General features: G+C 37.0%; 1 protein-coding gene and 1 long non-coding RNA gene across 3 annotated transcripts in view; both read right to left on the bottom strand.

Moving 5' to 3' along the window:
• Positions 1–8313, bottom strand: part of LOC146445518 (uncharacterized) — a 107445-nt gene extending 99132 nt beyond the window's left edge. The window contains exon 1 of the long non-coding RNA XR_014855225.1: positions 8093–8313. This is a non-coding gene — a long non-coding RNA (uncharacterized LOC146445518). The remainder of the gene's footprint in view (positions 1–8092) is intronic.
• The window catches only part of CADM2 (cell adhesion molecule 2), a 558998-nt gene that overhangs the window by 516187 nt on the left and 18649 nt on the right, over positions 1–24162 (bottom strand). The gene's annotated exons all lie outside the window — the stretch shown is intronic.

Raw genomic sequence — 24162 nt, 5'->3', positions numbered from 1 at the left:
CAGAAAAGGGCTTGTTTTCAGACTGCAAACAACTGTCACTCTCACTGGGTTGTAATCAGGGTTCTTTTCCCACTTACAGGGAGTAATATTAAGTTGGAAACAGGCATTTCACCTTTTCAGTGGGAAACACTCAATTACCTCTTGCTTCTACCATGAGCATATCTAGTTCTGCGACAACTATAGTTTTGATGACATAAGGATGCTCATGCCTAGCTCTCCCCTTATTCTTCAGAATGCAGAGTGGCTACAGGATGTACAATATTATCTGAAGTGCTGTTCAGCACACCAGAAAAGCCTCCCTTTCACTGCATGTGGTACGAGTTAATCTCTCAAAAAAGGAAGATGGTGATGATGAACAAAGTCTGGTTATTTCAAAATTCCTTATGAATATCTATGCATAGCCAATGCATGCATCAACTTACTGAGCCAAAACCAATATGGTATACAAATATTACAGAATAATCTTAATTGTTCTGGAATTAAGATGCTGAAAGTGAAAAAGCACAAGTTCTTTAGGATCAAACTGCAAAAGAACAAATTACTTGGACTAAGATCTACTGAGTTCAGTCACGTTTTTCGCACAGTAATGTAACAGAAGCAAAACAAGCATTCACAATTATATTCAGTGAAATAAAAGCATCTGGCTATGATAAAGTAGATTTAGATTAATCTCACTATCCCTTATGACTTCTCCTTCCCTCAGTACATGATAACCTAATAGGAAACTGGTCACTAAAAGGCTATGAAAAGCGTAAGGACTGATGCAGATGAGTAGTGAAGTCCATTGATTCCTTTCACATGGTTATTAGCATTCCAGATAGAGCATAGGAATCCTCAGCATGACCTGTTGTGTTTTTATAATCCTCTAAAAGAAGGCAGTCACCATTTCAAGCCTTTCCAAAAGCTATTTATAATGAAACGTCAAATATCTTAATAAATTTTCTAGCTCTATGTAAAAATTCTTCTCAACAGTGCATACTGTAAGCACATCAAAGGCAACAGGGGTGCAAAGGTGTTTTTTTTGGTTTCTTTTCTTCTCAAGGCAGTAATTTTTCCCATTTATGATTTTTTTCTCTCTGCAAATTAAGTCTATGATCTAAAAGCTGAAGAATCCAAAGACTCAGATTTTTCCATCAGCTTCTTACAAACACCTGCTTAGGAAAAAAGGTTTTATTTGTCTGACATCATTCAAATGTTCAAAAGAAAAACAGCAACATTTGCTTTGCAAGGTGAAAAGAGTGCAGAGTTGGCTGATATCGTTCTGAGTTTCAGAGAGCCAGAAAGCTAGGTTTAAAAGTAATAAAATTGCCCTTAAAGCCTTTGGAACATTCAATCACTGTGGAGACAGAGCACAGCAAAGGTACTGCAACAGCATAACTGTGGGATCAGAGTCAGATTAAGACTCTTGGCAGCTGCCAACTGAAATAAAATGACTCTTTCAACATAATAAGCCAGAACATCAATATATTTCCTTAAACCCAGGCTATTTTAATGCATTCAATCACATTATATCTGTGGAAAAACAAAGCAGATTCATGTTATGGCAAAAATAAATTTGCAATCGATAGGAGCTTTGGCTACTCTCGAAAAGCTATTTCCTTTTCAAAAGGCAAACTGACTAAAGACAAAAATGGATATTATTTGTGATCTCTGCATGATGATGAAGGTGATGCTCTTTAGTAACTGGATTTAGACAACTAACTCATTTCATGTAGGCCATTGGACAGATGGTCACAACTTTCAATCATGTCCAGCCTCATGGCAGTTCAAACTCACAACCAAGAGGTAAAAAGCTTTGTATGCCATTAATAATCTCCATGCCATCTGTTCTCTGTAAATGGAGACACTCTAGGACAACTCTCAACATATTTTTTATTAGAATATTTATTTCAAACCTTTCCAGAAGCTTACTATTTACGACATCAAGTCCCCTTCATTTGCCAAATATTAATTTCTCTCGTTGGAATTAGCAATGAAAACACCCAAGTTGCTTCTATTGAACCAACTTGAACTGGCACAGCACCCTAGAACTCAATGGCCTTTTCCATGCCTCAGTTCAGAGGTAGGTATTGCTCAAAAACTTCTTCAAAGTTGTAAATAAAACACTTACATTTTGCTGAGCTCACAGATGTGCTACATTTGAACACACAAACAGCAAAAATGCTTCAATAGGAAAAAAACTGAAATTAGAAGATTTTGCTAAATAGCCTCAATAGCACATATAGATTTTAACTTCCTGATGAGGTGACCTTGGCCAGCTGCCAGGCATCCACCCAGCTGCCCTCACTCACCCTTCTCTTCAGTGGAGAAAAGAAGATGGAAAAGCTTGTGGGTCAAGATAAAGAGATCATTTACAAATTAGTATCACAAAAAAAACTGTTCCTGGGGAAAATTAATTTACTAGCAAATAAAGTAGAATTGCACAGTGAGAAACAGACTGAGCACCAAGACTCAACACCTTGCCCTCCTTCTTGCTCAGCTCTTGCCAGGTGGCAGAGAGGGCCAGCTGTCCCCAGCCCTGGGGACAGGGCCTGAGCACCCAGCCTGGCACTGCCAGCTCCCCAGGGCACTCGAGGTCACAGGCAGGCAAAAGGATTGCAGGGCAGCTCTGACACGCACAGGCTCATCCGAGCTAAATACTCCACTAGCAGAGGGTTTAACTCCACACAGCCTTTGCCTTTCTGCTGGCAGTGATCTGAAGTCCTGGAAAAGAAGGCTGACAGATCCAAGTGCCCTAATCCATGGACACTGGTAGCACAAGCAGTGGTTTTCCAGGAAAACACAGCCACTTCCATGCACTTCCAGATCTGGACAAGTGTTGCAATGAGTTATTGTCTTTTGCCATTCTCATCTCCCTGTTACTCCTTAAAAAGTTATTTCTCAGCAATTTTGGCATGTTGAAAAATAAGACACCACTTTAAGAACTGGCAGAAGCAAATTAAAAAAAACAAAAAAATCAAACCCCAGAACCATGCATTCAGTATGAAAACATTGAAAAACTGCCCACCAGCAAGCAGCTGAGAAAAGTGACAAAGAGGTTTCCTTGGATTTAAGTCAAAAAAGCAAATGACCTCTGTATGACTAAAAGTAATTGTCCAATATCAAACAACACATGCAAAATTCATCTCCAGGATTGAAATATACTTTGCCCCCACACTATCCAATAATATTCTGCTAAAAAGGCAGGGAAACTGAAGAAAGACCTTAAACTTCAATGAACACACTTGTTTTACCAATTAAACTTGCTGATTTCAAGTACAAGTCCCTTCAAGCCATTTTTTTGCCTCACCAACTTCTCAGAGATCACTTCATTGAGAAAACCTCTGAGGAACAATGAAGGCAATGCAATATTCCAAATAAAATGGGAGAGTGGAGAAAAGGGATAGTCAAAAAGAATGTAAGAAGAAAATGAAGAAAAACACTACAAAGACAAAATAAATCCACAGACACCAAACTTAGGTTCTCATAAAGAGAACCAGGTATAAAAATTTTCATTGAGCTTGCAAATGAAGCAGTATGAAATACAACCACCTATTTGACTGTTTGTATTTTAGGTTAGAGGACGACTTTTCTGAAAAGGTAATACACAAGATAAGCCTCAATTGTGTGTGAAATCCAGACATACTCACTTGTAACTATTTCCTCCTTTTTGAAATGGGCAATGCAACTCCTTCAAAAAGCTTGTTTAAAATCACTTCTCACAATATTTTATAAATAACAGATGTTTGCCAAAATGCTGGCAGAGAGACATGGCCAGGATGCAGAGCAGGGGCCACAGTGCCGCTTCACAGTGAGATGTCCTATTATAAATCTGCCATATCAGGCAAAAGGAATAGACAAACAGAACAACATTCTATGCTCATTAATCTGTCTTCATATCTTCACTTGACCTTCCCAAGAGCAGCTGTGGAAACTATCCTTAACTTGCAATTAAGCTTCTTGCAATACCTGAGGAGCAGGACATTTCAAGTATGACTAAATACAGTAATTTCTTATAACTATAAAATAAAATGAAATTACTGACTAATTGAAGGAAGTGATATCCTGTCTCAATGTCTTATTGAGGTAGTGAAAAATGAACAAGAAATATTTGTCTCCTTTTTTATATTTCCTAATTTAAGTGTGGTTTTCCTTTTTTTAAATCAAAGTATTTGCACATAACTATGACCACACCAACTTAAACTTCAGAACTCCCAGACTTTAAAATCAATTAAACTAATATTTTTTGCAATTAAAGAGATTACAGTAGAAACATCTGCTTCAACTGGATGTTTTCCAGAGTATTTACAATTCAAATGTAGCTACATTGTTTAAATAAAGAAATAGAAATAATAAAACAAAATAAGAAAAAAAACCCAACCAGTAATCAGAGGAGAACATGTCCAAGTCTTTACTTAAGCCTGATCAAATGAAAACCTAATTTAAATCCAAGTATTCAGTGTTGAAATAGACCTTCATCCAATGTTCAAAATTCAAAGCTACCAGCTGCTCTTAAAGGAAAAATTAAGCATTTCTTCAAAAAATCTTCAAAGGCAGAAAGAAATAAAATAGGGTGAAATGTAAGCCATTGTCATATTTCAAAAGCATTCAGCTGGCAGGTAATCCACTCTCCAATGAGCTCCTCTCTCCCCATTACTTTGTAACTCCACATCAACTTAGCCACTGCAAGGAGCTGCAGGAAGGAATTCCATCTCTCCCTGTAATTCCATTTTGTCCATTGCTGAAGCTGTGCCACCTACACTCTGACTGCTGGCTTCTGGGCTGGGGAAGGGATCCAGACACAAAACAGCTTTAATCTGCAAGGTCTCACATCCTGTGCCATCACAGACACACTTCTGGCCTTGCCTTGGACCACTCATCAAATATGCTTCTTAAAAAAAAAAAACACTGCACTTGGGAAAAAAGTCTGAATGTAATGAAAGAAAAAGGCAGCTTTATATACATTTTGTGAGTCAAGTTTTCATTTTATATTTCAACTGTATTTATTTGGATGGCATTTGCTTTTCTAATGAATGCAAAACAGCAAGAAACAGACATTTTTACTCATTTAAAACTTGAAGCATATATACAAAGCAAGCAATTTTTTCAACCAGCATTTGATACTCAAAAAAGCCATCATACTGCTTAGACACTCTAGCAGATCTAAACCAAGCATCTTTAACTCAAAGAAACCACTGAAACAACCAACACTGATAGGTTAAAAGAGCGCCAAACAACTAATCAAGACAAAGGGAAGAACTGCACAATTAAAATAGACAATCTCCAGAGTATTGTATACCACAACACAACGACAGCCAAGAAATAAGGGCTAATAAAAACAAAATCATAACATAATTTGTCTTTGAAGCAATGGCTGCCAGATTCTAAACTTATATTTTTAAAGCCATGAACTACACACCAAATTCAAATATGCCTCTAAATATTCTTCAAGGAACACCCAAGTCAAATTTACATAGCTACAGTATTAGTCCATTTCACAGTCTGAGGTAAGGATGATCTGTGGCTCTCACTACAGAAATGAAGCACGAGTGCCACAAAGTTTTACTTCACTTGTGCTGAAATGCCCACCATTAAATAGGGAACTTTAATAAACTTAGAGGAAAAAATCATATTAAATAGTTCATGTATAAAAAATTATAAATGAATACAGCATCACTGAGTACTGACTGTAAATACTTCATTCATCAGCTGAAATAAGGACTACCATTGCTTTAAACCTGAAGAGTTTGTAGAGAGGAAATATTTGGCCATATAATACTGTATTTTCAAAATCCCTTCCTCTATTGAATAAAAAAAGTCAGTTTGCTTGAGAAGTGATTTCTCTACAGCTGTAAGGAGGTACAGAATAATGTAGGTGATAGTAAAAAGGAGCTGATGATAGAATAAATTAAGAGAGTTCTTCACATTTTACTGCATGAAGTGACAAACTTACTACTGAATTTCTCTGAATCTTCCACTGGCCTTTTATCAGAATGTCAACACTTATTCTCATAAATGACTGGTAGTAACACCAGTTTAACTTCAGTTCCTGCTGGCAGCTGAATCCTTAATAATTGGCACAGATTAACTTCGAGCAGGAGAGGTTGCAATGCAAAGAGAAGCTCTGACAACTACATGTGGAAAGACAACAAATGAAAAGAACCCTGCTATTCTAAGTAATCCATTTTAAGTCATCCAACTCGAAGTGTGACAGAGCTGTAGTGAGAAAGCAATGTGAATTGCAATAGGTATCCAGGCACTCAAAAAGCCGAGCTGTTGGTGTGACATCCTGCTCTTACACGGAGCAACAGCCCTTCCTTAAAGTTGCAGTGCTTCTTAATTGTATTTTTTAACTGCCTATTTGCTTTAATACCTTTATTTTCGCTTCATATTTATTCTCAGTTTGACTTACTCTTTAAGACAAAATATTGTCTATATGACAATTTTTGAAACAAAGTGAGCTTTTTCATAGTCAATTCTCATGGCAGTTTTTTGACACTCTTCCAAAATTTCTTCTTTTCAAAAATACCAACAACAAGCCCAAAACACACAACTTAATTTCTGAAGCCTTCTACCTAAAAAAATAGCACCACTAGAGGGTTAGACTAACCTAGACTGATTCATTACCTTTGAGAACAACATAAGGAGATTGTCTCGTTTACAAGAAGAGATTAACTTATTTTTAGCCCACCACCTTCAACCTGGAAATTCAGTTAGGACTATTCTGCATTATCCACAGCAAAAATTTCTTAGAGAGAAACTTCTTTCCTGTTGCCTGTGCAGGCACACTCTCCAGGGAGCTGCTCCAAGCCCAATGCAGCACGCAGTGCTCACATTGAGCTGGAACAGCTGGGAAATGCTGCTTGCACAGACACAGTCCTCACTCAGCACACAGCAGCATCACAGGCTGCCAGGGAAGAAGCTTGGTACCAAGATGAAGTAGCACATTCTTCCCAAATTGAAGCAGACCTATCTTGGTCATGGAGAACTCAGGCAAAACTTTTACCAAGCTAAACACTAAGAAATAAAAAGTTAAAAAGGAACATCATCTTTCAGTTTATCTTCCACTGCCTTTAATTCTGAATTAGGTCAATTACACATCGTTTGTGCATTCAAGCCTCTTAAATCAGCACACCTGCATGTTTTAAACAGCAACTTTTCTTCCATCTGTAGACTCTTTCCAGCATTTTCTGAGCATGCTTCAATCATGACAAAATACAGCCCTTTTTTTAAATTTTAATTTAGAAAATAAGCCCGAAGTTATTCACTATGCATTGTCAACTTTTAGAACACAATTCCACCAGTCCAGGCTACAATGGATTTTTGTAGGCAGATATGAACATGTTTCCTCTGACAGCTTTAGCTCTGCCCACTGAGCACAAGGACAATGTCAGACCAAAGCTGTAACTGATGCTCAAAGACAGGACATATCAGTTTAAGCATCCATTCCTTACAGCTGTCTTAAAGCAGATCAACTCTGTCTCTTCTCTGCCCATCACAGATATCATGTAATTAACTACACAAGCCAGTATCATGCACAGAACACAGTAACTCAATTTATGCAGTGTTCCCATGCCTGACCAGCCCTTCAGTGAAAAGCTTTCCTAATATTCAATCTAAACCTCCCCCAATGCAACTTGATGCTGTTTCCTCTTGTCCAGTGGCTTATTACCTGAAAAATCTATAATATAACTGTCTATCTGTATGAAAGCATCAGGAGAGCCTTTTCATTTACATCACAACAACCAGAAGCTGCAAAAACAGACAGTGAAAGGAAGAAAAATGAGACACCAAAACTAAAAACTCTTGATAAGGGTCAGAGGTTTGGAGCGCACAATACACTTTCAGTTAAACTTCTAAAAAAAATAACTTGAATTGTAATAATGCTAAAGCAAATGCAAGACAGGCATACAAAATTTTCATAGGAAAAATTAAAAGCATGCTAAGCTTCAATATCTGCAGCTTGCAGGTGAGAAAGAGAACAAAAGCAACTACTCAAATCACGGAACACAGAATGCTCTGTCACTGCTACTTACTTGCAACACAACGTAATTTTTAAGTATGTATTCCTTGACATACTAGGAAAAAAACCCTTTAATACTGGTTCATTTACTGTAAATTTTAAGCTTGAACTCCATAGAACTCACCAGCCTCACTGCAGAAAGAGCTAGGCGTGGATGACCCCAGCACAAAACATCTCTCCTGGGCAGAGTGAAGCCCTGAAGCGTCAGAAAAAGGTGAGCAAAGCCACAAAGTGATGACCACAGGTCTCACCAACACATCCCCAGAAGCAGCAGAGAAGAAATAAGCCCAGAACAAGCAGGAAAATCCCACTGCTGTCCTGAAGCAAGGCAAAAATCAGGTGCAGCTCCCTGGCCAGAGCTTAAATGGAGCTGCAGAGCCAATGGGCAGAGCAGTTGGGCTCCAGAGGCAGGTGATGCTGGTCAGGGCAATTAAGGACTATTGTTAGCCTTGGGGCCCTGGCAGATGTTTTAAATTTATTCCACTCACCACAAATTAAAGTCAGGTTTGACAAAATTTGTTTAAATGGGTACCTTTCTGTCCACCAGGGTTTAAATAATATTGAAATAAAATGCTATTTAAATACCTGAACAAGCATTAAGCAGTTGAACTACAAGGATTGGCATGGAAAACAGCGGTTTACATGTTTTTCTTACTCTTCTGTCCCACAATATTCCTGTTGGGCTTACTTTCAAAGACACTTGACAAAAAAAAAAAAAAAAACAGCTTAAAGGAAGTTCAAAAGAGTTCATTTTTGCAGACAGTATAGAGGCAATAAAAAACCCTTAAAACTTTGTGAAATTGATGTATTTTTGAGTAGATTAATAGAAACTGTAATTAAAAATGGGGTAGTAGGCTTAAGGATTAAAGTTTGACATTCCTGGCTTTTGCAAAGGCAACCCATACTTCAGAAAGCTATTGGAGTCTTGTCAAGACATCAAAAAGCCATGGACAGAGGGGTCTGTTTATACAAAAGGTGTTCGAAAATGCCCTTTCCCCTGGTGCTTCAAGGAGCAAAGCTGCCAGCAGGTCTAAGATCCAGCATGAGAAAATATCTGGCTATGGAACAGTGGAGTAGCACATGGTTACAGCTCACAGCAGAGAGAAGTCACTGCTTGAGCTCTGCAAGGATGGATACTGAAACTGGAGATATTCAATTAAATGCTCTAAGATAGCAACTGAATGGTCCTTTATTAAATTATCTCAAAGAAGAGATGAATAGGAAAGTAATCAAATTTGCTGATTAAAGTCAGCTGCTGAAGATAAGATGACTGAACATGAACCAAACACCTAATTAAAGAGCAAACATCACCTGTTACACAGGTATTATCTAATTATAATATATTGGAGATTAGGAAAATATTCCAAAGATGTTTCACCAATGATGCTCACCTTGCTTTTACTTTATTTTGGCATCTCTTTTTACTGCTTTTGTGGACACATCCAGCCTTACATTCCATGTGGAAAAGCCACCTACTGATTATGACGAGGAATTCACATCAGCTGGAGCAGCATGAATTCCCAACTGACTAACCATTAAAGTCAGCTAGAAACATCCATGCTGTTTTAACAAGAAAATGTACTTAAAAATGAAAAAAAGTCTCATTTTGGGTGAGGAAGGCACCTAATTGTAGTGTGACTCTGCTTCTGCAACACTTAGACAACTTCAAATTACTTACATCATTTAGCTACTTATCCAATCCATTTAGACTCAGTTTAAACTGTATATATTAGTAGAGAGGTCACATTAGAATAATGGAGACAGCTATTTTAGCAAGTATATTTACAAAACTGTTTCTGCTGCATTATTTTGTGACAGATTTCTGCTTCTGTAGTGCTCGAGCTGTCTCTGTTGACAACCTGTCCTAGGCTGTGAAAAGTCAGCACATCATAAACTTTCCTGTCCAAAGCACACTTTTTGTCCTCTGTTGGTCACCAAGGTTGGATAACTGCATCACATATTTCACTGTGTTATACCCTAAGTCTTCAGGGAACACTCTGAAGCCACTAAATTAGGGTGCAAACTACTTTTTAAGAATCATATTTAGCCAAGCAAAAATGAATGTCTTGGTCAGGGCCAGAAACTGATAATGCATCCTCAAGGCAGTCCAAACTATATTTTTCAGTTAAAAGAAAAATTAAAACCCAGCAAATATAACTCCCATAAATGTTGAAGCTGTAGGGGATCCACCCCTCCAATACAGTGTATTGCTTGCTGTGCAATACATCACAGCTTGCACATTAAACTCACATTTCAAATTACCTTGCTTGCTATAAAGTGAAAACAACAGTTTAAAAAAAAAAAAAAAATTTAAAATGCTTGCATGGTTTATTAAGGGAACTGCAGGTCCATGCTCCTGATTGCTACATTAGGCAAAATAGCAGGGAATATAACAAGAGCAGAGTTAGTAAAATGTGTGTATAAATGTGATTTATATTGGAAGAGTCAACACGGCTTTTTAGAAGAAAAGCCTGGAAACATAATGCAGTTCTGTGAGGAACAACAGCACAAGGTTAATGATGTTCCATCTAAGGAATTTACAAAGATTTTCAAAGGCTTTTAAACAAAGCCAAAATCATTCATTATGGGGTTTGGGTTTGTTGTGTTTTAAAAGGAAATCAGGCAACCACCTGAGATAACAAGAAAGGCATAAGCCACAGATTGTAAATCCTCACAATTCATTTCAAAACATGTTTAAAAAGGTCAATCAGGAGCAGTCAACAAGGATTTACAAAAAGGAAATCATGCTCGACCAACCTAATTTCCCCCTGTGACAAAGTGACTGTCTATGCAGATAAGGAAAGCTCAGTGAATGCAATATACATCGACTTTTGGAAAGCTTTTGAACGTCTGACACAGCATTCAGATTTAAAAGCTGAGGAAGCCTTCCAGTTGACAAGTAAAAACTCTGAATTAAGTGACTCAAGAGATTCATCTGGCATTCCAAATAATATACACAGGCACGGGATATTCTGTCCTGTTTGAACAATGCATTTATTACATTAGTTGTAACATAAAAAACATTCTGAACCTAAAGTATATTCCACAAAGAAGCAGACTGCCTCAATGGAAAAAAGCATACACATGGCAGAAAGAAAAGCAAATACCTATTTGACATTAACCTGAGCATTAGAAGGCAGCACCAGAAGAGCAATATAATTCAGGAATTAGATTAATAGTCATTATTATCTCTCCCTCTCTCTCCTAAAATCCTTCTTTTCAATTATTATCAGGATCTAGCTCAGAAAGCTGCCTGAAATGGAGGTAATTCAGTTTCCCCCAGGTTGGTGGGTTTGTCTGTTAGCAGTGTTTCCTAATTCTCTGGAGTTAAACAGGAACATGGTTGGTTGGTTCCAACTGACACTTTGCAAGAACCAAGGAAGTGTGAGAAGAACCGAAGGCTGGCAAGCCAACTACATCAAAGAGTGTCCAACCTGATTACCAATCTTTATTAAAGGTTAAAAACAATGCAACAGCAGAGCACACTTATCAAAACAAAGTGTTTTGACAGACCCGAAATATATTTTCTTTTGAGAATTTGTCTCGCGGGTATTTTCCATTTTCATCCGAAATGGACAAAACAAAAACAACGCTTTCCCATAGGACAAGATAAAATGTAAGCTTGGTTATGTCTCTAATCAGATTTTTCAGCAATGAAGAGAAAAAAGCCCTGATGTCTTCCATCTCCTACTTCACCACTATCAAAAAAAAAAGCTAGCCAGGAATAAACTAATATTCCCAGAAGAGAAAATATCTGCACCACTTGCCCAGCAGTCCTGCTGGAGCTTCATTCCAAGTACTTCCATTGATCCCAGTTGTCTGGACAAACTGGTGTACTGGAGTCTGATAGCCAATTCCCCATTCATCCTTCTCAGAGTCATTCTGCTTGGGTTTCATGCAAGTTAATTGTTTACACACAATATTGGCCTTTTCTGGTACTGAGCACAGTTCCTACTTTCATGGCTAAATAGAGTTATTCTAGGCTGTGCCAAGAAGCTACAGCATGCTATTCAGTAAAATTAGAACAAACAGGAAAATTTGTCATCGCATAAAATGCAGCACTAATTCATTTTTCATGACTGGAAAAATGTAATTATAGAGCATTTCTAATATAAAAGACTTTGTTGCATAAACTTAACACACAATTTGCAAGTTCCAACTAATTAAAAAAAATATTTAGAAGTGAATGGGTTTAGAATGTTGTATGAATTAAGGATATGAGAAGAGTGACAGAATATTCATTCATACTTATTTTTAAATCGGCCAACTGGGATACCAAGATATTGTTTATGAGGGCCCTGAATAAATCAAGATCAAATGGAAATACAAAATAAATATAATTCTAAAGCCACATCGGTAAGTTAGTGAAAGCCACCAATATAAACACCTAAAAAGACTCAAGTTAAGGTTCAATTAAATTATTTTAATTGAAACATAAATACTTACTGACAAGTACCCTTTGCTGAAAACATTAGAAAGAGAACATTAATGAAAATACCATTGGAATAAACCCTCTGAGTTTAGTTCAAAAGTCCACTGACTGCTTCTTTCATCTAAATGCCCTGGCTAGAGAGAAGGTGCTTCTAATCAGGACCCTAGTGAGAAAAGGAAGAATAATTCCCAAAGATAGGAATTTCTTCCTCTCAGAGGAAAATCATATGAACTCTTCCTTCCCCCTCATTGAAGTGATTTCAGCTAAATGTCTTTCCATTGTGCACAAACCACAGTGGACAGCTAACCTATATAGAACACAGGTATTGAATCATGAAAAATTTCACAAAAATCTCACTTAAAAGTGGTTTCTAATTTTAAGGCTGATAACACTTATTAAAAAATATTTCTACAAGCAAATTTATATTCCGATGAGTTAATCATGCAGCAACATAAGCCTGGAACACTCACTTTGGTGGTCAGAAGAAAAGAACTATACCCTTACAGAAGGCTATAAGGAAAATTAACTTGTTTTTTCCAATACATTGCAACTGTGGACTGAGTTTTCAAATGCAATTCAGAACTGCCATTATCATAACTCCTAATTTCTCTTGTTGTTTCTCTCTTTGTACAAGTATTACCTGGGGTTTGCACTCAACTGACACAATTAATTTCTCTAGCAGTGATGAGTAATCACACTTCGTTTGGCAGGTATTAGCTTTTTCAGAAAAAAAAACCCAAATCTGGAAACTGTATGATTTTGAGAAGACTATGAAGAAGAACTTCTTAAGTTCAAACAAAAGAAAATGGTTAGAAACTTAAATCTTGCAAAAGCCATCTCTAATAGAGCTAGGTAACAATGGTACTTCAGAGCAATGTTACTCAGCATTTACACTGCAATTATTTAAGTGTCACATCCAAGTCAACAGGAAGGGTCCAGCCTGCATAAAGCATTCACAGAAATGAGCAATTTAAGAGCAGAAGATGTAATATAAAGGAAAATATACAAGCTGGATGACAAGAAACACTTCATTCCACAGGTCTCAGAAGTTTAAGCAACTATCTTGAGAATCTAACATTGTCAAATAAACAAGTTTAAAATTTGCCATCACTAGAAATGGAATTGTAAAATGAGGAACCTTTCTGTATTTCAATAACCATCACAGAAAGCAGAAGGGAACAGGGAATTGCTCTTCCACTACCATTTCAGTGGGATGTATGGAATCCCAAAAGTGCAGGGGTTTCAATAATCAAACAAGGATAAAGTACAGACTCCCTTCGCAGACAGAAGAGTTTTAATCCATCTTGTCCCACCAAGGGAATATTAAGCTTTTTTAGCAAGTGAAGTAAGTTCTTACTTCACACTCTTCCTATCAGAATTGTAACACTGAGCAGCAAAGCCTTTATAAGCCACTGTTCTAGAAAGGGAACTCGTGGAGCAGAATTCTCCAAGCCCTCTGGTAAAAGCTCTTATCTGAGACAGGTGACACCTGCCAGGAGCCCCTGATGGCTGAGGGGGGAGTCTGCTCCCTGATTTGGCATGAAACAGATGATGAGATATTCAAGTGGTGGTTCTTTTTCTTGTGCAGCAGGAGATGTCTCAGAAGCTCATTTAGTGCGCCCTGATTTTCCTTCACATCTACACTCCTGGACAAGAAACTCCAGATCATCCCTCAGATATCTTCCTTCCTATGCCACTGTTGTTCTGTGAATCTGGGCTTGAGTTTCTTGCCCAGAAAGAGATAAACCAAAAGTATACTCATAACTTCCTGACAACTTTCATCTGGCAGCAAAGATAGTTAGACAACCCAGATAGCCAAGAATTTATGTATTATGTAGTGAGACATCAAAAGATGATGGCTGCAATCCTTGTTTACATTAACTTTTCGGAAGAGTAGCAGTAAATAGGGTTTACAATGGTGACTTAGCACTCGGACACCTTACAAAGAAAAAAGACTGATTATGACACAAAACTCTCATCTCCAAAGCCAAAATGCAAGTGTAACACAGAAATATAGAAAAAAAAATTGCAAATTCCTTTTTTAGCCTCATGGAGATGCTCAGTGCTTTACTTTTATAATTCAGTTGCCTTCTATCACACTAGATACTGTTGCTGCACTCACAGTGCTTTTCTCCATCACGTCAATAAAAAGAAATTCAGTAATATTGGAGAAGGGAAACAAACAAACAAACAAGCAGATAATTAAGAACCAGTTTACTGTATAATCTATCAAGCCAAACTACAAGGGAGCTGTCCAGCTGGGATTTTCCCCCTCCTGCCCTGTTCTCTTGAAAAGATTAGCTCTTTCAGATTCTGAAAAATAGATCATTAGAAAAAAATGAATGGCCATTGAAGTTACTAAATAATAAAACAACTCTAAATGAAGCAAAGCTGTATATATATTTTTTTTTTAGTAGAGATTAGGAATACAGACTGTATGGACAGTAATACACAAAGCCTCAATTTTTACTTCCCTGGAAGAACAGGAAAAATTGGGTGGTCTGTTACAGAACACACTGTAGCTACAGTGTACATTAGTTTATTTCAGAAAATAACTTATAAAATGTGAAATAAATTATATTACTTTGGAGCGACAGGCTAGTATCTCATTTTACACAGCTGTAAAATGCCGCATTGCAATATTGATTCTAAACAGAGCTGGTTATTTTCTAATGGATTTCTGGAAAATGCTAAATACTATCAAAATGTGTCAACGGTGATTAACCTTTTATGAAATCAGAAATTTCAGGGCACATGAGCTGGGGAGGTTGCCCTCCCCTGCTGGCAACTCCTGGACTTTCTGCCATCACATCAGCAATTATTTATCAGCTCGTGTGAGCTGGCAGGGAACAGCCTGAGAGTGCCTCTGCTCAGGACTACATGAAAGCTCAGAGCTGAAGCCTGGTTTATGAAGAGTTCCAGCTCCTGGCTGAAAAACTGGGAGATTTCTAGAGTGGAGACAAGTCTGAGAAAAATGCCCTAAAAAGCAAAAAACTATTCAGCACATCAAGTTTTTCCCATCTGCTGCACAACTGCTATTTATTAAAACACTGACTGCTATCTCCTACAGGTTTGGGGGGTTGTGTGGGGTTTGGTTTTGTGTTTTTTTCAAAGTTATTTCTCTTTTTTTTCTTTTCAATTATTGTTGGAGCTTTTAATCCTAAAAGTAAACCTGAGAAATAAAATTTAATCCCAAATTGGAAAAACAGAATGTAAACAGAAAACCTTTTAAAATCAGCTATTTGCAGTTTTACAAATATTTCCCATGAATTCGAAATAAAGATGCCTGCAACTAGCAATGAAGGCCTCTGACAAGACAGAGTTATGTGGTTTAATATCAATAACTCCTTTCACAGAAGAGAAATCCTGAGATCTTTGCCTTTTCCCCCTACCTCCCAAGCCGAAGACAGGAAACTTTGTTCACCCTTTCCCTGACTGCACTCTCTGTACTCACAGCTTGGCACTTTTTTGGACCACGACACAGAAGCCTTTCTGGCCTGGGTGGGAACAGGGACAGCATGTTATCCATAAAACCTGTCTGCATCCTAAATGACTTTCCACCATGCTCTGTCCAAAAGAGATTAATGAGACAGATTTCCCCTCTGTCTGCTGCTCTGCATGTTTGTGTTCCGTGCTGAAATCATGAACAGCTTCAGGGCAGAATTAATAAAAATTGATTAAAACAAACTGGATCTCTATTTTTCTTCATTTATGCCTGGAAAAATATGTTGATACGTTACATTAAATTTCATTAGTAAAAGCCACAATTTAGGATGTATTAAATATACTGATTACTGGTTTTTTTTGTTTGAGTATCTCCTTTTCTTAATCCAAGATGCACATCAACTTTTCTTCCTTTTCCTGGGAATTCTAATAATAACTACACATTTTCTTAATACTCTTAATACTGAAAGCATAAGGAGAAGGGACTGGTGAGGAGTCTTCCACTGGGGAGATTAAAAAAAATTTACTTTGCTCATTAACTGGCACAAGCATCCAATCCATCAACTGAAAAGATGAAGTAATGAGAAAATATTACACACAAAGATAAAAATGCAGAATCTCAGGGAAGAGGGGAGAGAGGAAAAGAAAACTACTGCCATGTCTAAGTTTGCAGAGCACAGAATTGCAGAGTTCAAGCCGAAGCAGTGGCTTATCCCTTCCACAGCAGATTTGTGAGATCAGATTTAAATCTGCTTTACTGCCTTCCCCAAGGGCTCCCAGGGCCCAGCAGCAGCCAGAAGGTGCACTTGGGATTCTCTACATCTCCTTCTGGCCACAGGGATTCCCAAGAACTCCAGGCTCCTCAAGTCCCCCGACTTTACAGCCCCTAGGACAAGTATGCTGAGGTAACAGGTATTTGCAGCCGTGGTTTTTCTAACAAGGTACTTTTTTCCCCAAAGATATTTTGACTTTTATTTAGCAAAATTTATCAAGTAGCATAGGTGTTGTCCCTGTTCACAGAAATAGCTTTGTCCCCTTTGTCATTTACAAATTCCTCACAGCCAAAGCGTGGAATTCAATAAATCAAGCTGCAGTTGTGAAGTTGATCCCCATGTTAGTGAGCACTTCAGTAACTAAATAATATGCACAGGTTTGACAAATCTCATTTCTTTTTAATTTTGTAATGTCAGAAAATGTTCACAATTCTTCTCAGCATAAAGGTACACATATATTGTCCTTTATATTTTTATAAACATGTCAACACTACTCTCATATTTAATATATCCATATTAGTTTAGATGGAAGAACATCTGTCCTTTAATTCCTCAGCCCAGCACACTTTCAAATAATTCCAGCTGCACAGCACTCCAATCCTATTTTCTCCAAGCTTGATGTTAATCTCAAGTCCAGGATGATATTTGCTTTCAATTGCAAGGCCCCAAAATGTAAACAAATTTCTCTCCAAAACGTACTCTGATAAAGGAACTACTCAGAAGAAAATGATGCTAAATAAATCATAATATATATTCCACTTGAGACATGCGCAATCACTACATTCAAAACCCAAAAGAAAAAAAACCCAACAAAATATAGCCCAACAGAAAGCTATTTAGATACCCAATAAACAAAACCTTTTTGCTACCACATCAGGCATACGCAGAAATAAGAGTTCTTGCCATTTATTTTCCCAAACAAACAGCACTGGAAATGAAAAGACACACTTGTCAGGACAACCTCCCCAGGGTGAATGCCAGTGCTGCAGAACATAACTCTGTATGCACCAAAGTTTATAAAAAACACTTTTTCAGGGTCAAGAGAGATTTCAGGGCAAAAAGCTGCATTTACCTCATCTGAATAAACAATAAAGAATAGAAATCCATTAACACAGCAAGAAGATCCACGTTGGATCAATTGTCAGTAGACTTGACTAATCTAGACTCCATTTCTTACACCTGGATATGCCCTATTTTATTGAAGAAACAAATGGCAGATTAGACAGAACCACATTTAGATTCAGATTGCAACAGAATAAAAAGAAAAGGTTGGTCAAACTGCAGAAATAACTAGGAAGTAAGAAAAATTGCCAATGAATTAAGTTGCTAGGATACTGCACACTAATGTGAAATCAGATATAACAATTAAAGTAAAACTATACTTTCTGGATGTAAGAACAAAACCATTTATTAGTCTAAGCCAAGTCATTAAATGGAATATTGAAAATGGAAGTAAATGGAAGAAAACAGCTCAAAATGCTACATAGTCAATTGAGGATCAAAAGCACAAAAAATGAATTGATACATCATTACAAAGACAGACACCAATGTGACAGCAGCAAGTATGGTTTAGAGACTACATTTGCATTGACAGCATCAACATGATCTTCTGGTTTGGAAAGCTGTAGCTCAAGAATTTTCTCAGAGTAACTGAGAAACCAATGATAGCACAGAATAGCAAAAGCCAGGAGTTAAAACCACAAAAAAACCCCCAAGAAACCACAAAAACAAACAAACAAACTAAAAAACCAAAAAAAAACTCCAAAACAACAAAACCCCAAACAAACAAACAAACAATGAAAAATCCCCAAACCCTTGGCATCTAACTCTAAAATGCCTCTAAAATTTCCCCAAAGTGCTGCTATGGTGAAATTAATTCCATCCCAGTCAGAACTAATCTATTTTAGATAACACTTTAAATCCAAAATATTTCACAACCTTAATCAATCATAATCAGAGTACACCTGTTTTGTCTGGAAAAAGTATTTAATCTTTTCAAAATAAGGAACTCCTCAAAAGAAAAGTTCTTTGTTTCACTTGCTTTCCACTTTTATTTTTTCTCCTCTTGTATCCTGACCTATACACTCAGAGATCTAACTATTTGGGAAGAGGGTCGAAGAAACTGGTTTGTATAGAAAACCTCAAGACTCTTCAAAGTGTCCCTTTTAGTTAGTTTTTATCCTCTTAAATACTATAGCTGTATGGGAAGAAACTCCTCAAAAGAGTGAAATTAACTAAGTAATTAAAATGAGCAAATAAAAAAACCCCAATGAAAGTAAGGGAAGTTTTGAAATATAGATTTTGCTTCAAACCTGTAGAAAAAATGAGCACATCAGCCTAAAACAATGATTTTTCTAGACTATGCTAGCATCAGCTTGCTTTTGTACGAACAGGCCAATTTTTCTTGCCCACTTTTTATCAAATCAAGATTTACATATTCAGCCACAATTGTGAAAAATCAGTGCATCCTCTAGCATGCAAGACTAAATCTTTGACACATTTCTTTAGGCACCTGAGATTTCTTAGGTTATGGAAATGCTGACCTCTGCATCCCAGGCATGAAGTTCTAAATTTGCATTAACTTGTATTTTCTTATCCGTACTTTGTATTTTATTTGACTCAGAAAACCTCAAAAGCTTTTCAAAACCCCAAAACACAAAAGCTAAATGTCCAAAAAGATCATCTACAACCACTGTGGCGCAGCAACAAAGCTAATAGTGTTCATTGTCAATGTACTGAATACATTCATCCTTACAAATACAGAGTGTATTCTTACATAAAACTACTCTGCTGTAGCAGTTTTACCATGCAAAAAAACACTGTTCTCAGAAAAACAAGACAATTTGAAAGTTTTTGAACCAAGTAAGCACCAACATTAAAACCAGGCTATTTCATGAATAAAACTCTCCAGGCCTTGCTCTACAGCCCAATAATGTGCTGTAGCTAAAGCCCAGATAATCCATACAATTCCTTATATCAAACAGTGATGGACAAAACCTTTTGACTTTTTAAAACTCTTGGACCTGCTGAAATCCTGATGCCCTGAAACTCAATAAAATATTTCAAATATTTCTACACAGGACCCTTAAAGACAGCAATCATTTGCAAATGCATAGGGCTGATTTCAAGATTTTGACAAGTGACCATGGGAAGAAAGAACAAAATCTCAGCAGAATCTGTCATCCCTTCCCTTTTTCAGCCACAAATCACTCAAATTTGCTACTCCCCAATATCTGCTGTATTACAAAAGCCTCTGCAATGCTGCTCACATCCAGTCCTTGCACACGACATCCTCCCAGTCCAACAGCAGGCTCTGCTTCCAAATGCCATTGAATCAGGCAGTTCTTGCAAACCAAGACAACTTGTTGGCTTGTTTATGTCCAACAGATGGGCCATAAAGTTTGATGCAGCTAAAAGAAGAAATAAAACTGGCAAAATAGATCTGATAAGGCAGGAGGAAGCTACATTGACAGAAGGATCCATTAAGCTCCCCTCTGTCCCCTCCCAAATATCACACTGATGGATGAGGGAAGAGTCAGCGACAGGAGTTTGCTCTGACTTCTGGTGTTGTATTTTTCACTTTCACCAAAATGATCTGAGACATGCAAAAAGGGGGAGGGAGAGGGAAGCCTTAGCTTTGGGCTTTGGATGTTTTGGGGTTTTTTTAACTTTGAAACTTGACAGTTTCAGACAGGCTCCAAGGATGGATAAATAAAGTGTATTCTTAGCTCATGCAAAAGCCAGACACGAAGCTGAGAAAAGAGCTAGACAGAAACTCTTCCTGGTTTTTGCAGGATGACTGTGTTTACTGCACAATTTAGAACAATATACAGTCTCAGAATCTTATATAAATGCATATTTACACAATTTTTTAAATCTATTTATATACATATATTAATAAAATAATTGGGTGGTTTAATATTATATTCTTTCAACAGAATACAATATCCATATTTGAAAGAGGTTTGATTCTTGTATTTGGCACATTTCCAAAGCCTCAATTCAACTATACTTCTCATTTGCATTGATTTTTTTTTTTGCAATGTGTGGTACAGTCAAAGCAATACAACTGAAAATAAAGAGAAAGGATATACAGACATATTAACTATTTTAGCATTTGTAGTTAGGATAGATTTCAGAAGTTAATGCACCTGTGAAACAAATTTTATGACACTCTCAAACTCGCAAATGTTGGCAGCTGTAAAACTGCTCTACCTAGGAGAAGAGACAATTTGAGGTGTCTCAAATTTGGAGCAAAACTCCTTCTAACCTTCCCCACTCCCCAAAAATGCCCGTGCCACCACCTTCTCCCCTGCCCCAGCTGCAGCTCCATCCATATGGGGAGAATCCAATAGGGATTCTGAAGGAAAATATGAACATGGAACAATACCATTTGAAGATGGAAAAACCTGCTGCCTCAGGATCAGCTCTGTGCTTCTCAGAGCTGCCAGGCACATGAAGGAAGTGTTTTCACAAGGAAAACCCCAAGGCACAAGGCCAAATCCAAAATGTGAGCAGCACTGCCTGCTCTGCCCATCACCCTGAAACAGCGACTGGGAGACACAGAGCTGAAGATGCTGACTAACAGTGCCATCCAACCGACCCGTAATTTCCAGAGTATTTAGAGCATAGCTAACAGCTTTAAGTCGCAGAACAAATGCATCCTGGCAAAGTCAGAAATGATGAAAAATTTGGTCACTCTCCCAAGCAAAAATGTTTAGAAACAATGTAGGAGGATAGCAATTTTTCTGGCAACTGATGCTGTTAAAATAAACAACGAGTCAGTCTCTTAATTTGTCATCCCAGCTTTAATAATTTAAGTAAGTTAAATGGCTTTTTAAACGTGCACCTGGATTTAGAAGGATTTTATCAGATGCCCTTTGTGGTAAACACAGCAAGTAATGACAACTCTGAACCTTTTTTAGTTATTGCTTTCTCACCTGCACCAACAATGAAGTGAATCTTTGGAAACAGTGTAGTGGAAATAGATCACTTAGCTGATCCTATTGGTTTTTCTTTCTTCAGTAACTATGATGGAAATAAATCTTTAACCATTGTCTTGGTGCTTAGTGAAAGAGCTGAATTTTAAATTGCCTTGTAGACAAACACGAATCTGTGTGAATACCACATGATGAGGAGATTTCATAAGGCAGCTATTCGGGTGTCTCGCTCGTCTCAGGCACCTGCAGCTTCTGATGAAACACTTCAAAAGATTCGCTGCAATGTGCTCTGCAGAGGAAGCACTTCTGAAGTATGACTAAGCAAAGGAGAAACAGAAGATTGCTCCTGCATACCTATTAAATTAAATGTTCAATAACATGCCTGCAAAATATCCTAAGAGAGTTTACATATAAATGCACACTTATACAATAAAGCTGTGTGCTACAGAAGACACACAAGAACTTCACAATCATTTAAGTTATTTAAGTCCACTACATACTTTCTAAAACTCACTCACAATAAACAGTTGCAAACTTTTAGGGGAAGAAGGGTAAGCCAAAATAACTTCAGCCTCAGTCACATTACATGAAAATGCCATGAGTAAAGAGAAGCAAAGACATATTTTCCTTTTTATGAACAGTGAAAACAAAAAAAGTGTAATTCAATATACCACATATTCCTACCCACACATACACACATATACACACACCAGATTAATGCAATTTCTGTCATAAAAAGCTCTTATAAATTTCAATCTCAATTTTGTTTACAAAAACAGCTACACATGGCCAAAAATCCGTTTCAAAACTACATGTAATAAGAATCAATGAAGTCTTGCTAAATGAATACAATGCCAAAATAATGTTCCCAGGTGAAGAGCTTTAGTTTAGTAAAAAAATTAACATTATATAAGGCAGTGATTTCTTTATTCCACTGTGAAATAACTTTACATGCTATCCCAAAGTCATAAAGAAAACTTGCAGGTCTGCAAAAGCCATATTTAAAAATGCTATTCAAAGGCAGAAGTACATGTTTATAATTAATTGAATAGTAAAAATAAAATGCCAACTATTTTCTCTCTCTTGTGATTTTAACACACAGAAGAACTTTGTAAATCCTGTAAGAAAGTTTCCTTTTCAAGTTCAATCTCTTTTGACTACTTGGTGGGTTTGGTCAGTCAGCAAATACCCCTGGAAATTCATACATTTTCAACTTTCCAGATACAAAATCAAGAACACTGAGTACCAGTATTGGGAATACAGAAATCTGATTGAGATGGAATTTCTTTCATGGCTTTTTGGTTGTTTTTTGCCACAAAGTGTCAGGTAGACTTCGTATTATTTCACACATTGTTTTGTCAAGTAGCTAAATCAGAGAGCAGAATATATAACCTTGGACTGCACAACTACAGAACATTTCTGATGAACTAGAAGAAAAAAAAAAACCAAAAAACCTCTCACTTCAGAAGGACAAAATGAAGACTTGAAGCATCTACGCTGAAATATAGCAAATGCTCAGAGTCAGCACTTTCATGAGTTTGTCTAGCAAGAATCTTAATCCATGGGCAGAAACCCAAAAACCTATTGAGAAGCTTCTGACTTTAATGAATAGACAGCTACATCAAGAGACCTCTTTGATCAATTTTCACCTAAACCTTTTGAAAACATTACGAAAAATGTAATCATAAAAATGAAACAAGGCTAGAATAAATTAATGCTCACAAGGAGGATAAAAAGAACAGTTAGCAAGTAAGGTCTTGCAACTTTACTTGTATATATTAAAAAGATTGAAGGTGGAAAAATATTTCCATCTGTATTTTTTTTAATGCAACATGAATGGAATTTTGATTAAAAAATAAAGCAAATTTCACGTCGTGTATCAGAAGATGAATATTTTTAGTGTGATAAATACCACATTGGACACATAAAAAAACCCAAAACAAACCAACCTATCATTTTTAAACACAAATAGAGGGTAGGAATCAAATATTCTCAATCTTCCTAAGACAACAAGTATTTCATTTATGAAATGGAAATCAAATTCTACTAGCTTCTGCTTATTTCCAGTGAGCCTCAGATTCATCTTTGGACAAAATTCATTTTACATTCCCATAAGCAACAATTACCACATAGGTAAGAACGTACCAATTAAATTTACTGATGATAGACTTGGGGAAAACTATCAGTATAGTGAAAAAACACAATTTAACATCCAGAAAAATCTTCATGACTGCAAGCACTGGACCAGTACAACAGCCTGAAATGAGAAATGGTAGCTATTCATTCCTTCTGCATGCTATAGAGAGTTTCCTGGTTTAAGTTTCTGGTTTAAGACCTGGAAGCAAAACAAAACAAAACAAAAACCCCAAAACAACAACAACAACAACAAATATCACAAATGTGAGCTCCAAATATTACAGTTTCTGTAAATGACAAGTGGGGTAATCCAGCAGCAGTGGACATTAAAAATAAGGAAGGATTAGTAACAATAAATTCCTAACCTTATTTATAAATGAATTTTTGGTTCATAAAAGGGACTGTAGTATGTGGCAGCTTAGAACAGCAGAATAG

This window comes from Lichenostomus cassidix, chromosome 1 (genome assembly GCF_008360975.1).
Source record: "Lichenostomus cassidix isolate B80296 chromosome 1, HeHo_3.0, whole genome shotgun sequence".
Lineage (NCBI taxonomy): Eukaryota > Metazoa > Chordata > Aves > Passeriformes > Meliphagidae > Lichenostomus > Lichenostomus cassidix.
This window is presented reverse-complemented; position numbering and strand designations above follow the sequence as displayed.